A 13502-nucleotide genomic window follows, 5' to 3' on the forward strand; every position below is an offset into this window, starting at 1 on the left:
CTGCCCGGATTATCTTTGTCCAGAAACGCTCTGGGCATATTACTCCCCTCCTCAAAAACCTCCAATGGCTACCGATCAATCTGCGCATCTGGCAGAAACTCCTCACCCTGGGCTTCAAGGCTCTCCATCACCTCGCCCCCTCCTACCTCACCTCCCTTCTCTCCTTCTACAGCCCAGCCCGCACCCTCCGCTCCTCCACCGCTAATCTCCTCACTGTACCTCGTTCTCACCTGTCCCGCCATCGACCCCCGGCCCACGTCATCCCCCGGGCCTGGAATGCCCTCCCTCTGCCCATCCGCCAAGCTAGCTCTCTTCCTCCCTTCAAGGCCCTGCTGAGAGCTCACCTCCTCCAGGAGGCCTTCCCAGACTGAGCCCCTTCTTTCCTCTCCCCCTCGTCCCCCTCTCCATCCCCCCGTCTTACCTGCTTCCCTTCCCCACAGCACCTGTGTATATGTATATATGGTTGTACATAGTTATTACTCTATTTATTTATTGATTGATTTTACTTGTACATTTCTATCCTATTTATTTTATTTTGTTGGTATGTTTGGTTCTGTTCTCTGTCTCCCCCTTTTAGACTGTGAGCCCACTGTTGGGTAGGGACTGTCTCTATGTGTTGCCAATTTGTACTTCCCAAGCGCTTAGTACAGTGCTCTGCACATAGTAAGCGCTCAATAAATACGATTGATTGATTGATTATTACTGTTATTATTATTATTGCTACTAATAAAATTCCCTGGACATAAAGGCATGCCCCTTGTGGGCAGGGGCCATGTCTGCCAACCTTGTTGTATTGTACTCTCCCTAGCGCTTAGTACAGTGCTCTGCACAAAGCAAACATTCAATAAATACCTCCAATTGGTTGATTGATTTGGTGTCACATCCATACCAGACAATGGACAGAAACAGACCAGTTTAAAAAACAGATTGCCTGACATAAAACAGGATAAGTGGACACCTAAGTGCTGCTGTTGTGGGACTTGTTTTTGTTTATGGCATTTGTTAAGCACTCACTGTGTGCCAGGAATTGTACTAAACTTTGGAGTATATACAAGTTAATCCTGTTAGACACAGTCCAAGTGCCACATGGGGCTCAAAGTCTTAATCCCCATTTTACAGATAAGATAACTGAGGCATAGAGAAATTGAGAGGTGCCCAAGGTCAGACAGCAGGCAAGTGGTGAGCAGCAATTCCATGTTTCCCTGTCCCCTTCCCTTTTGTGATTTTATCCATACCTGTCAGGTCCTCTGTCACCCTTCCTATTTCCAGAATGAAAAGTCCTAATCTCTTCTGCCCACAAGGACATTCCATAATAACAGAAGAGAGTGAGAAATTAGATACACAGAGTGGGCTGAGACAGACAAATTCATGGAGGAAATGTCACAAGAATTGAAATTGAAAAAGCTAAGGGCCTGATGCTCTCTTCCATGCCTCCCTCCCTCCCCTTTCCCTCTGGGGTTTGGCAATTTTGTAAAATCCTTATGTACCCTTCTGTTCTATTCTCCCTCCTTTCCCTTCCTCTCTGAAGCTGTCAAGGGAATTGCATGAATCTATCACAGCTGTAACAGGTGCGTTTTGCTTGCATATAGAAGCTACAACAATTTCCTCCTTGTGGTGTTTTTGTTGTTTTGGGGGAAATTAATAGAAATTAAATAACATGAATGTCTCTAGGCAAAGTTAATACTAGAATTTCACTCATTTTCATATCTTTTTTAGACTCATGTCTCTATAAGGAAGATGCAACTGTAAAACTTTAGCTACTTCTTAAAATTCAAGCAGCATTCACCTAAATGTGATTCAGGGTGTTTCCTGCTGTGACTAGAGGAACTTCTTTTCTTACTCTCTAGCAGAAGAACAGGAAAATAATTGTTTAAAGACGAATGGAAAATCAAGGGGAAGAAAGCAATTTAAGTAATAATTGTCAGAGGACTGTGTTGCAAATGATATACTCAAGGTGTTATTATTTCTGTTACACACTTAGGAAAAAAGGTAAGGCTGAAATTCTACTGCTGCTTTTGAAAATTCTTCCTAATATCTAAAGTGGTAATTAAAAACAAGAAGTTCTTCTTTCTTTAAATAACTGAACAGAAATCATACCAAATGATTATTTAATCCCCAGAGAAAAACTCTAGCAGTATCCAAGTCACAGGTATTGTATCCTCATTTTACAGATGAGAAAACTGAAGCACGGAGAAGTCAAGTGACTTGCTCAATGTCATACAGCAGGCAAGTGGCAGAGCCGGATTAGAGCCTAGGCCCTCTGATGTTACCAGGTCATATTGCTTCAATAAATCAAAGAATATCAATCAATATATTCCAATCAATAAATCAATAACATGGGAATTTGCTCCCACAAGAAATTTAGTAGTTAGAAAATGTAAAGTTCCAAGAGAGATTTTGTATTAACCACTGACCACCCCAAATACTTTTAACCCAGTTCCTCTAAGGGTCTGGGAGAATGACACCAACTTAGAATTGATTGGAGGAATTGTCTTTCCTATGATGTAAGTCTCACCTAGGTTGAGCCCACCGCCCTGCCCCATGAGACCCCCTTCAGAAACAAGCAATGACTATGGTGATCCAGAGGTGGACCAATACAAAAGAAATGAAAAGCCCGCAAGAAAATTTAGACTAATACTCAATTTCCCACCAAAAGAATTTAGTAAAATATTGTGTACCCGTATTTTAGTGTGATTTGATATGATTTGAGATCTCTAGCATACAACATTTTCATTTCCTAAAAAGGGTCTGTGTGATTTTTAAAAAGGAAATGGAAAGAAATTTAATTCTAGTCATACAAATATACTTATTTCCATTAACTCCTAAATTAACAGCAGCTGTCTTTTTGTTTCCCTAGACAGATTGCATCAGTTATATAGCTGAGGGGAATCAAACCAGGATAGCAGAGTTTGTTTTTATTTGACCTAACAAATCAGCCTCAATGGCAAATCATCCTCTTTATGATGCTTTTATTTTATTATCTTGTCACCTTGGTAGGAAACCTGGGGATGATCACACTGATCAGAGTAGATTTCCATCTTCACAGCCCCATGTCCTTTTTCCTCAGCCATCTGGCCTTTGCGGACACCTGTTCCTCCTTCATTGCTGTCCTAAATATGTTGACGGACTTCTTCAAGGAGAAAAAAGCCATCTCCATCCTGCGATGTGCAGACCAGATGTGGTTCTTCGGCCTCTTTATGGCTGCTGAAAGTTTTCTGTTCTCTGCCATGGCCTTCGATCAATACGTGGCAAAACGAATCCCACTTCTTTATATTGTGTTCATGTTCCCAGAGGTCTGCGTGTGGCTTGTGATGGCACCTTACGTGCTGGGCTTTCTGAGCATCATGACCCACACAACGTCGACCTTTCATTTACCCTTCTGCAGCCCAAATGTCATCAACCACTATTTCTGCGATATCACTCCACTCAGCCCTAGCCTGTGCCAACCTCCATGCCAGTAAGTGGCTCCTTTTCATCTTGGCTGGCACCTTGGGAGTATGTAGTGGCTCGGCCATCCTGGTTTCCTAAGTCTACACCTTCATTGCCGTCTCGAGGATTCACTCTGCCACCGGGAGACGGAAAGCATTCTCAACCTGTTCCTCCCACCTGACCACTGTCACCATCCTGTACGGGACTCTTTTCTTTATCTACATTCGACGCGGTGAGAGCCTTTCGTTGACTTTGAATACAGTGGTGTCTGTCTTCTACACAGCCATCAGCCCCATGTTGAACCTCCTGAGGCTTGGGAAACAAGGAGGTGAAAGAGTCCCTCTGTTGGACTTTTCAAAGAAAGATGGTTCTCTACAGGTAAGAGAGTTATGATTGTGCCATTTCTCTCAGAAGGAAATCTTGTGGACATACTCAGCAGCTGAGGTTCTTTCCTAACTGCTGCCTGTAGCAAACCACCACTAATAATAATGATAATAATAATAATAATGATAATAATAATAATAATAATAATAATAATAATAATAGATAAGTACTGACTTTGTGCCAAGCACTGTTATAAATGCTGGGGTAGATACAAAGTAATCAGGTTGTCCCACATGGGGCTCATTGTCTTAATCCCCAATTTACAGGTGAGGTAACTGAGGCACAGAGAAGTTAAGTTACTTGCCCAAGGTCACACAGCAGACAAGTGGGAGAGGCAGGATAAGAACCCACATCCTTTGACTCCCAAGCCCGTGCTCTTTCCACTAAGCCACGTTGCTTCTCTAGACTGTCAGCTTGTTGTGGGCAGGGAATGTGTCTGTTATAGGGTTGTGTTGTACTCTCCCAAGAACTTAGTACAAAGCCCTGCACACAGTAAACACTCAGTAAATATGATTGATTGACTGTAAACTCGCTGTGAGCAGGGGACCTTTACCAACTCTGTTGTAATGCACTCTCCCAAGTGTTTAGTAATACAGTGCTCTGCACACAGTAAGTGCTTAATAAATACTCTTAATTGATTGATTGCAGAGATCTACCAGTAGCAGTGCAGTGCAATAACAGTACAGACCAGTATCCTTAGGCTGTGAACTCTATGTCCAACCTGTTTACCTTGTAATAATAATAATAATAATAATAATATTTATTAAGTGCTTACTGTATGTAAAGCACTGTTCTAAGCTCTGTGGAGGTTACAAGATTATCAGGTTGTCCCACAGGGGGCTCACAGTCTTAATCCCCATTTTACAGATGAGGTAACTAAGGCACAGAGAAGTTAAGTGACTTGCCCAAAGTTACACGGCTAATTGGCAGAGCCAGGATTTGAACCCATTACCTCTGACTCCAAAGCCCGGGCTCTTTCCACTGAGCCACGCTGCTTGCATCTACCCCTGTCCTTAATACAGTGCCTGGAACACAGTAAGCACTTAACAAATACCAGAGAAGTTCTAACAGAAACAGGCCTCTTAATACACTAATAGTAATAATAATAATAATAATGTATTTATTAAGCACTTACTATTTGTCAAGCACTGCTCTAAGCACTGGGGTGGATACAAAATAAGCGGGTTGAACACAGTCCACAGAGGACTCATAGTTTAAGTAGGAAGGAGTGGGGTTTAATCTCCATTTTGTGGATGAGGAAACTGAGGGACAGACTGACTTGCCCAAGGTCACACAGCAGATCGGTAGCAGACTTTGGATTAGAATCCAGGTCCTCTGACTCCCAGGTACATACCCTATCCACTAGGTGATACACTTCCCACATTCTTCAATCAATTGTATCTACTAAGTTCTTAGTGTGTGCAGAGTACTGTACTTAGCACTTGGGAGAGTAGCAAAATAATCATTACCTGTTATTGTCAGATAAACACAAAGTCACATAAGCAAATTACATAAAAAGTCACATAAACAAAAACTCTGCAAGAGGGAATTGCTAGAAATCACGATAATATTTTCATATTTTTCATAGAAGCTCAAATCTCTGAGGCTTGAAGTTCTTTAGAGAATGTGTCCCAGGATGTGAAGCTGAAGGAGTGGGAGGCAGCTTAAGAGGTAACAGTAAATTCCTGAAGAGGGATGTGGGAATGTCCCAGAGCAAGGAATTCAGATCTGCCAACATAAATAGCAAAGTTTTCTGTTCCATCTCTCATGAAATCCGTCTGGTGCCTGAGGGATCTAGGCTGTAAAGCCCCTCTGTTGGGATTAGGTTGTGGTTGATTAGTGGCAGATGTACAAGAGAATGTAGGTCAACACTGAGAAACAGTAAAACTAAGAACAACCTTCCTATCGTTTCTATGTATATTGTGGTGAGGGTCAGACAGGGAGGGTACCAGAGAATGACTCTGGTGAGTAATATGCAACTTCAGATATTTCATAGGTATCTTTGAAGGATAAAACTGAAGTTTGACTGGACTAAATTATTTGAACCAAAATATTAGTTGTTTTTAAGTGGGTTAACTATCATTGAAGAAGCTTTAACTGTTCCAGGGTTTGCAACAGGTTGATCTTTGTGAATATCACTGTTCAAGAACAAGAAGCTATTTGGCCTAATGAATAGAGCACAGGTCTTAGGAGTGAGAAGGACCTGGGTTCTAATCCTCGCTCCACCACTCATCTGTTGTGCGATCTCGAACAGGTCTCTTACTTTTTTTGTGCCTCATTTACCTCATTTGTAAAATGGGGATTAATTCTATCCCCATGTGGGACATGGACAGTGTCCAACCTGATTTTCTTGTATCTACCCCAGAGCATAGTACAATGCCTGGCATATAATAAGGGCTTAACAGATACTAAACAAACAAAAAGTGTTCTCAGCTTCATTTTAAGTCCCATAAAAGATGCTTTGGAAAACCTGGAGTCCATCTATTGGACTTGTGGAGAGGAGACAGGGGGACCACAGTGCAATTATTTGTTTGTCAATCATTCAAGAGTATTTACTGAGTGCTTACTGTGTGTACAGCATAGTACTAAACTCTTGAGAGGCAGAAGGAGAACACTGAGAAAGACCAGCCATGGAAATAAGAAGAGAACCATGGGAGAACTGCATCAGTAAATTTAAGGTTAGACCTTGTTTCCACTAAATTGTAAGCTCCATGAGAACAAGGATTGTGTCTACCAATTCTATTATATTGTCCTCTCCAAAGAACTTAGGACAGTGTTCTGCACACAGCGAACACTCAATAAATACCACTGATGGATTGATTGATTAAGTTCTCGACGAGGATTAGGATAGAGTAGAACATATGTCCTGAAAGCCTGGGATTGGAGGCTGGATTGTTCTCTGTCAGGGTGACATGTGTTGCTAGGTTTCCATTGTGGGCAGGGAATGTGCCAATCAATTCTGTTGTATTATATTCTCTCGAGTGCTTAGTACAGTGTTCTGCACATAGTAAGTGCTCCAAAATCACCACCCATCCATCGACTGATATCCAGGATAGGCTTGGAGTTGGGGCTTGTGGATGTGTGCCTCTCAGTCGATTGCTGTATCTGTTGAGCCCACACCTTACGATTATCAGCCTTGCACTAATAAAAACCATGACCACAGTGGCGCTTAGGACTGAAAAGCTCATTTAGAAATCATGTCATTTTCCAGTGTGGATATGTTTATAAATACCCAGTGAGGTGGACCAGCAGAAACAGGAATCCGAGTCAATAGGCAGAAAACAAATGAGAAAATATAATAGGCTTGATGCGGATGGTAAAGTTTTGCTGCTTGTAATGGTGCAAATAAATTTGTTATTTACTAGGAGTTATATCTGATTGAAACAGTCACCCATAGCACCTACGGGAGAAATTCTAGTACAAGATAATTTGGGCTTTACAATTGAATTTCTCTAAAAAATTTTTAATTCAGAATCCCTGTAATGCTCATTGACATTTGTGAAATCCAGGGCGATAGTAAGGTCGATGTGGAACGGTGCTGAACATTCTATCCATTTGGAGACGACCGTACTGTCCAGTAGTGAAATACAAGGAGTGAATAGAGCATAATCCATATTGGCCACATGATGGTGCCTTGAATCAGACAGGCGTAGCTGCTTTCTTCAAGCTTTGCAGAGGAAAAATCCCAAGAAGGAAGAGAACTAGGCGTCATGAAGTTGAGCCTATTTCAGATTCAAATTCTTCAGTAATTACCAATTAACAACTGCAAACAACCGTGCTAGAGGTCTTTCTGTGAATCCCTCCGATTATGTTTTTCTTTGTTTTCCTCTCTCTTTTTACTTCTCCCTCTCTTTTTCCTCTTTTTTTCTCGGTTCTTCCAAAGCACTTAGTATAGTGAGGATATTACACTTAGTTACTTCTACATTCAGTCCCCTCTAGACTGTAAGCTTATTGTAGGCAGGAAATGTGTCTGTTTATTGTTATATTTTACTCTTCTAAGTGCTTAATACAGTGCTCTGCACACAGAAAGCATTCAATAAATATGATTGACTGACTGACTATTGCAGATCCATTTCTCTATGTTGTACAATAGTGAGATAATCCACACCCTGCCGAATGTGGTAACACAGGATAAAAATAGACCATGCTGTGAGGAAAATGAGCCTTCTTATCTCGTCTTCTCTCTTCCTTCTGTAATCATTATCCACCTCACTCTCCACCCCACCGCATTTAGGTACATATCTGTAATTTGTTTTAATCTCTATCTCCCTCGCTAGACTGCAAGCTCCTTGTGGGCAGGGAATGTCTCTACAAGCTTCGTTAAGTTTACTCTTCCAACTGTTTAGTACAGTGCTCTGCACACTGAGCACACAATAAATATGATTGCCTGATTGATTAATTTATTATTAAAAATGGCATTTGTGTAAGCATGTAGAGTTTTAGTTTCCGGAAAGTTGGCTAGTGGGACAGTATAGCAGCTCTAGAGGTAAAAGCATCTGGACAGTCGTCAATCTGTCAGCCAGTCAGTAATATTTATTGAGTGCTTACTGTGTGCAGAGTACTGTACTAAAAGCTTGGGAGCGTACAATATAACAATAAAGAGACATATTCTGTCAATAAATATACAGTAACAACCATGGTAATACAGTCATGTTTATGCTGCTCTGATGCTAAGCAGGGCAGGAATAGAAAGCACCTAGAGGTTGGCATTCACTATAATGGCACTCTCTGTGGATTGATAATACCATCATTAAGCCATTGCATTCCATTCACTTGACAATTCCCTTTCCAAATTCCTGGTTATTCGTTTCCCTCTAGACTGTAAGCTTCTCCTCGGCTGGGAAGATGTCTACCATCTCTGTTGTATTGTATTCTCCCAAGTACTTAGTACCATGCTGTACATATGGTGAGCACTTAATTGTGGTCTACACATAGTAAGCGCTCAATAAATACGATTGAATGAATGAATAAATAGAGAAGCAGCATGGCTCAGTGGAAAGAGCCTGGGCTTGGCAGTCAGAGGTCTTGAGTTCTAATCCCAGCTCCACCACATGTCTGCTGACTTTGGGCAAGTCACTTAACTTCTCTGAGCCTCAGTTATCTCATGTGTAAAATGGGGATTAAGACTGTGAGCCCCCCATGGGACTACCTGATCACCTTGTATCCCCCCCCAGCGCTTAGAACAGTGTTTCACATACAATAAGCCCCTAACAAATGCCATCATTGTTATTATTATTAATAAATATGAGTGATTAAGTGTCTGGTTGATACTTCCTCATCTCCTGACCCTTGGCTAATTTATTTAATCCGTGGCCACCAATTCCAGAGAGGAATGATTTCCTTTACAACGAATGGGAAAAGCTCATAGGTATTCAGTAAGTCACTGATTTACTCCTGCTGAAGTAGACCTCGGCAACCTATCCTAGAAAAAGCTTTCTACTTACCAGATAGTCCCTTCCTAAGGGTAAGAGCTCTATGGCTATTGCAAACAGCCCTGAACTGGTACTACAACGATAGGTTGGATCACGATTAATTATTGCACTAAAAGTATCATTATTTAACGTTTGCTGGTCTAATTAGGTTCTTTGTAACTCATTCATGAGGTAGAAGGAAAAGTGCTTTCAAATTTTGTAATTGACCATCTCTGAGCACCCAATCAATGTTAATAAAGCCCAGTGGAGCTTGTTAGAGTGGGGATCCATGACAACCACTGGGATTTAGGGCCTGTTCTTCGCACTGGGGAAAAGAGGTCAAGTTAAGGACTTTCCCTTGTTAGTATTACCAAGGTCTGTCAGTGTAACTTCTTAACTGCTCAGACTCCAAATTCAACAGAATTCTCAGTAAGGTGTGGTAGCCTTGGAGACTAGTACCTATGGATATTCCTTTCTAATTTCCGTGCCAATATAGACAGGTATAGACTCCCTCAGGAACAGGACATTCTTTTCTTGTACCCAAAACCACACTGAAAGCAGGAGTTCTATTTCTTGTGCCACTAGCTTGCTTTGTGATACTGAACCACTGAACTATTCTTTACCTCAATTTTTTCACCTATAAAAAGGGAATGATAAAGGAAAAATTCCCCGAGGTTCCGGAAGTACCTGTCTGTCACCAAGCTGTATTCTCATTTGTTCTGTTTGCCTTCTGGTCAGGTGGGTTAGAGTAAGAAAAGTTATCTCCATTATACAAATGAGAAAACTAATTACTTACTGTATATTTGGCAATTTATATTCTCCTCTCTCCCCAGTAAGATTACAAACTATCCAAGATAAAGGGATTGTGTCTTTCTCCTGTGTTGTAAGTCAGTGCCTGAGTCCAGACTGGAGCCTGACTTTCCTGGCTAAGCAGCGTGTTTCTACCACTTCACATTAGATTAAGTTTTCCAGTAGTCTTGATAAGAGTCTTTACTTGAAGTGATGGTAAACACCTTGGGAAAAGTTAATGTGCTATAAATATTTGAGAGTTTGTTTCCTCCACTGATCTCATTCATCCTCGGAATGCCCCTGGGAGGAGACTAAGGGAGAGGCTTTATTGTTTGCATCCTTTCTCTGGGGAAATGGGAGCTAGGGAAGACTAAGGGCTTGCCCCAAAAGTGGTGCAATGGAGTAGAACTGGTGTGATGATTCAGAGTAGTCATTATCAATCAAATGATGGTATTTATTGAGCACCTGCTGAGTGCAGAGGACTCAAAAAGTAATCAGTTTGGACACAGTCCATGTCCCACATGAGATTTACAGCCTTAATCCCCATTTTACATATGAAGTAACTGAGGCACAGGGTAGTTAAGTAACTTGCCCAAGATCACACAGCATACTAGTGGTGGGGCCAGAATTAGAACCGAGGTGGCTGAGATAAGAACCCAGGTCCTTCTGACTCCCAGGCCCATGCTCTATCCACCAGGCAATGTTGTTTTTATGACACTTTCTGCCTTCAAAAAGTTTGCAATCTACTGTGGGAGACAAGTATACTTGAACTATGTGCAAATGATAAGAGTAAGAGGAAGAATGATATAAAATTAGAGAAGCAGTGTGACCTAGAAGAAAGAGTACAGGCCTGAAAGTAAGAGGATCTGGGTTCTAATCCTGGCTCTGCCATTTGTCTGCTCGGTGACCCTGGGCAAGTCACTTAACTATGACTTGACTCAATTTATTCATCTGTAAAATGGGGATTCAATTCCTGTTCTCCCTTCTACATAGACTGTGAGCACATTATGGGGCAGGGACTTTGTCTCACCTGATTATCTTGGATTTACCCCAGCTCTTAGTACAGTGCTTTGCATATAGTAAGTGTTTAATGAACACCACAGTTATTATTGTTGGTAGTAGTCGAAATACGTCAGGATAAAGTGGCTGAAGAAATTGAATATGCAACTGATTCTACAGCTATATTGATATACATGCAGAAGTTGAGAAAAAGTGGTATTGGTGGTTGGTTTTTGGATTGGGTTAATTTAGGTTCTAATCCTGGCTCTGCACATGCCTGCTATGTGACCACCCTCCGCACATCTGCCAAGTTAGCTCTCTTCCTCCCTTCAAAGCCCTACTGAGAGCTCACCTCCTCCAGGAGGCCTTCCCAGACTGAGCCTTCTTTTTCCTCTCTCCCTCCCCATCCCCTCGCCCTACCTCCTTCCCCTCCCCACAGCACCTGTATATATGTTTGCACAGATTCATTATTCTATTTTACTTGTACATATTTGCTATTCTATTTATTTTGTCAATGATGTGCATCTAGCTTTACTTCTATTTATTCTGATGACTTGAGACCAGACCACATGTTTTGTTTTGTTGTCTGTCTCCCCCTTCTAGACTGTGAGCCCGTTGTTGGGTAGGGACTGTTTCTATATGTTGCCAACTTGTAGTTCCCAAGCGCTTAGTGCAGTGCTCTGCACACAGTAAGCACTCAATAAATACGATTGAATGAATGAATGAATGAATGACCTTGGGAAAGTCATTTAACTTCTCTAAGTGTCAGTTACCTCATCTGTAAACCGGGAATTAAGACTGTGAGCTCCATGTGGAACAGGGACTGTGTCCAACCTGCTTAACCTAACTTCTCTGTGACTCTGTCATCTCATTTATTATTTTTTTAAAGTATCTGTGAAGTTGCCAGATACTGTATTAAGTGCTGGGGGTAGATACAAGATGATCAGGTTATACGCAATCCATCTCCCACACTGGACTCACAGTTTTAATCCACAGTTTACAGATGAGGTACCTGAGGAACAGAGAAATGAAGTGACTTGCTCAAGGTCACCAGCAGACAAGTGACAGGCCCGGGATGAGAACCCAGGTACCTCTGACTTCCAGGCCTCTGCTCTATCCTCTAGACCATGCTGCTCTGGGGATTAAGATTGTGAGCCCTATGTGGGACAGGGACTGTGTCCAGCCTGATTATCTTGTATTCAGGGCTTAGTACAATGCCTGGCATATAGATAGGACTTAACAAATACTGCGTATATGGCAGGCTTCTGCACCACCTGACAAAAGCTAGTGGAGTTTTCAGAGTCCATGCCATTTATCTTAACTAAAATCTTAGTGCTCTTCTTAATGACAAATCTGATTTTCCGATTGGAAAGCAGAAAAACATGATAAAGCCTAATGAAATTCTCTCATTATTTTTTTTTTAACTCATGAAGTAACAGCCATCACCGTATTCATAAAATGAGGGCAGTACTGTTTGAGAGTATGCCTGGGAAGATCTCAAAGACCTTTCCTCAGTGAGAACCTACCACCTGGCCCTTGCTCAGTGCTGGCTCTTCTGTAAACTCGGAAATTTATGACTACTAAAATTGGCCTTCAGGGAGGTATTTTTTATCCTCAAGTGAGATGACCACCCAGTTTCTGATTGACATGGCATGTTTGTGTGTGTGTGTGTGTGTGTGTGTGTGTCTGTGTCTGTGTCTGTGTCTGTGTCTGTGTGTGATTTTTTAAATTTATTTTTGGGGTAGGTGGGTGAAACGAGTGACCAGTGAGAGGAGTGACTGAGCAGCTGGTCACAGGGATCACAACTAGATGCTCCCTTGACCAAAGTGACAGCCATCTACAGTTTCCTTTGGCTGGGGGTATTGAAAATGGGCTTCCAAATTTTTAAAGATGTGCTTTTTTGTTACTGAAATGAGAACTGCAGATACCTTATTGGCTTTCCATGATGGATGTCAGGGTCTCAGTCAAGGTGAACTGTGCATTGTTTCTGACAATGTGAGACTGGATTCAATTTAATTTGTATTCGGGTTTGACAGATGCATGTGCCACAACAAAAGCAGCGTTGCCTAGTGGATAGAGCACGGGCCTGGAAGTCGAAAGGTCATGGGTTCTAATTCTGGCTCCTCCACTTGAATGGTATGTGACTGTGGGCAAATCACTTTGCTTTTTTGTGCCTGTTACCTCTTCTGTAAAATCGAGATTTGAGACTGTGAGCCCCACATGAGACGGGGCTTATGTCCAACCCAATTTTCCTGTTTCCAACCCAGCACTTAGTACAGCTCCTGGCACATAGTAAGTGCTTAACAAATAAAATAATTATCAATTACTATTATTAACGGCCTTGTTTATGGAATTTAGTGATTGGTCCCTGATCAAAGTTAGGTAATAAGTATGGAGTCTTTTTCCAATACAGCATCTCCTGATATCATCTCCAATTACCCTCCATCAATTTCCCTCCCTCCCTTCTGCTTCTCCTTCCCACTTACACCT

General features: G+C 41.7%; 1 pseudogene; it reads left to right on the top strand.

Moving 5' to 3' along the window:
• Window positions 1–2541: 2541 nt before the first annotated feature.
• LOC119921883 lies at window positions 2542–5434 on the top strand (annotated as a pseudogene).
• Window positions 5435–13502: the final 8068 nt, after the last annotated feature.

Source organism: Tachyglossus aculeatus, unplaced genomic scaffold, assembly GCF_015852505.1.
Source record: "Tachyglossus aculeatus isolate mTacAcu1 unplaced genomic scaffold, mTacAcu1.pri SUPER_32, whole genome shotgun sequence".
Lineage (NCBI taxonomy): Eukaryota > Metazoa > Chordata > Mammalia > Monotremata > Tachyglossidae > Tachyglossus > Tachyglossus aculeatus.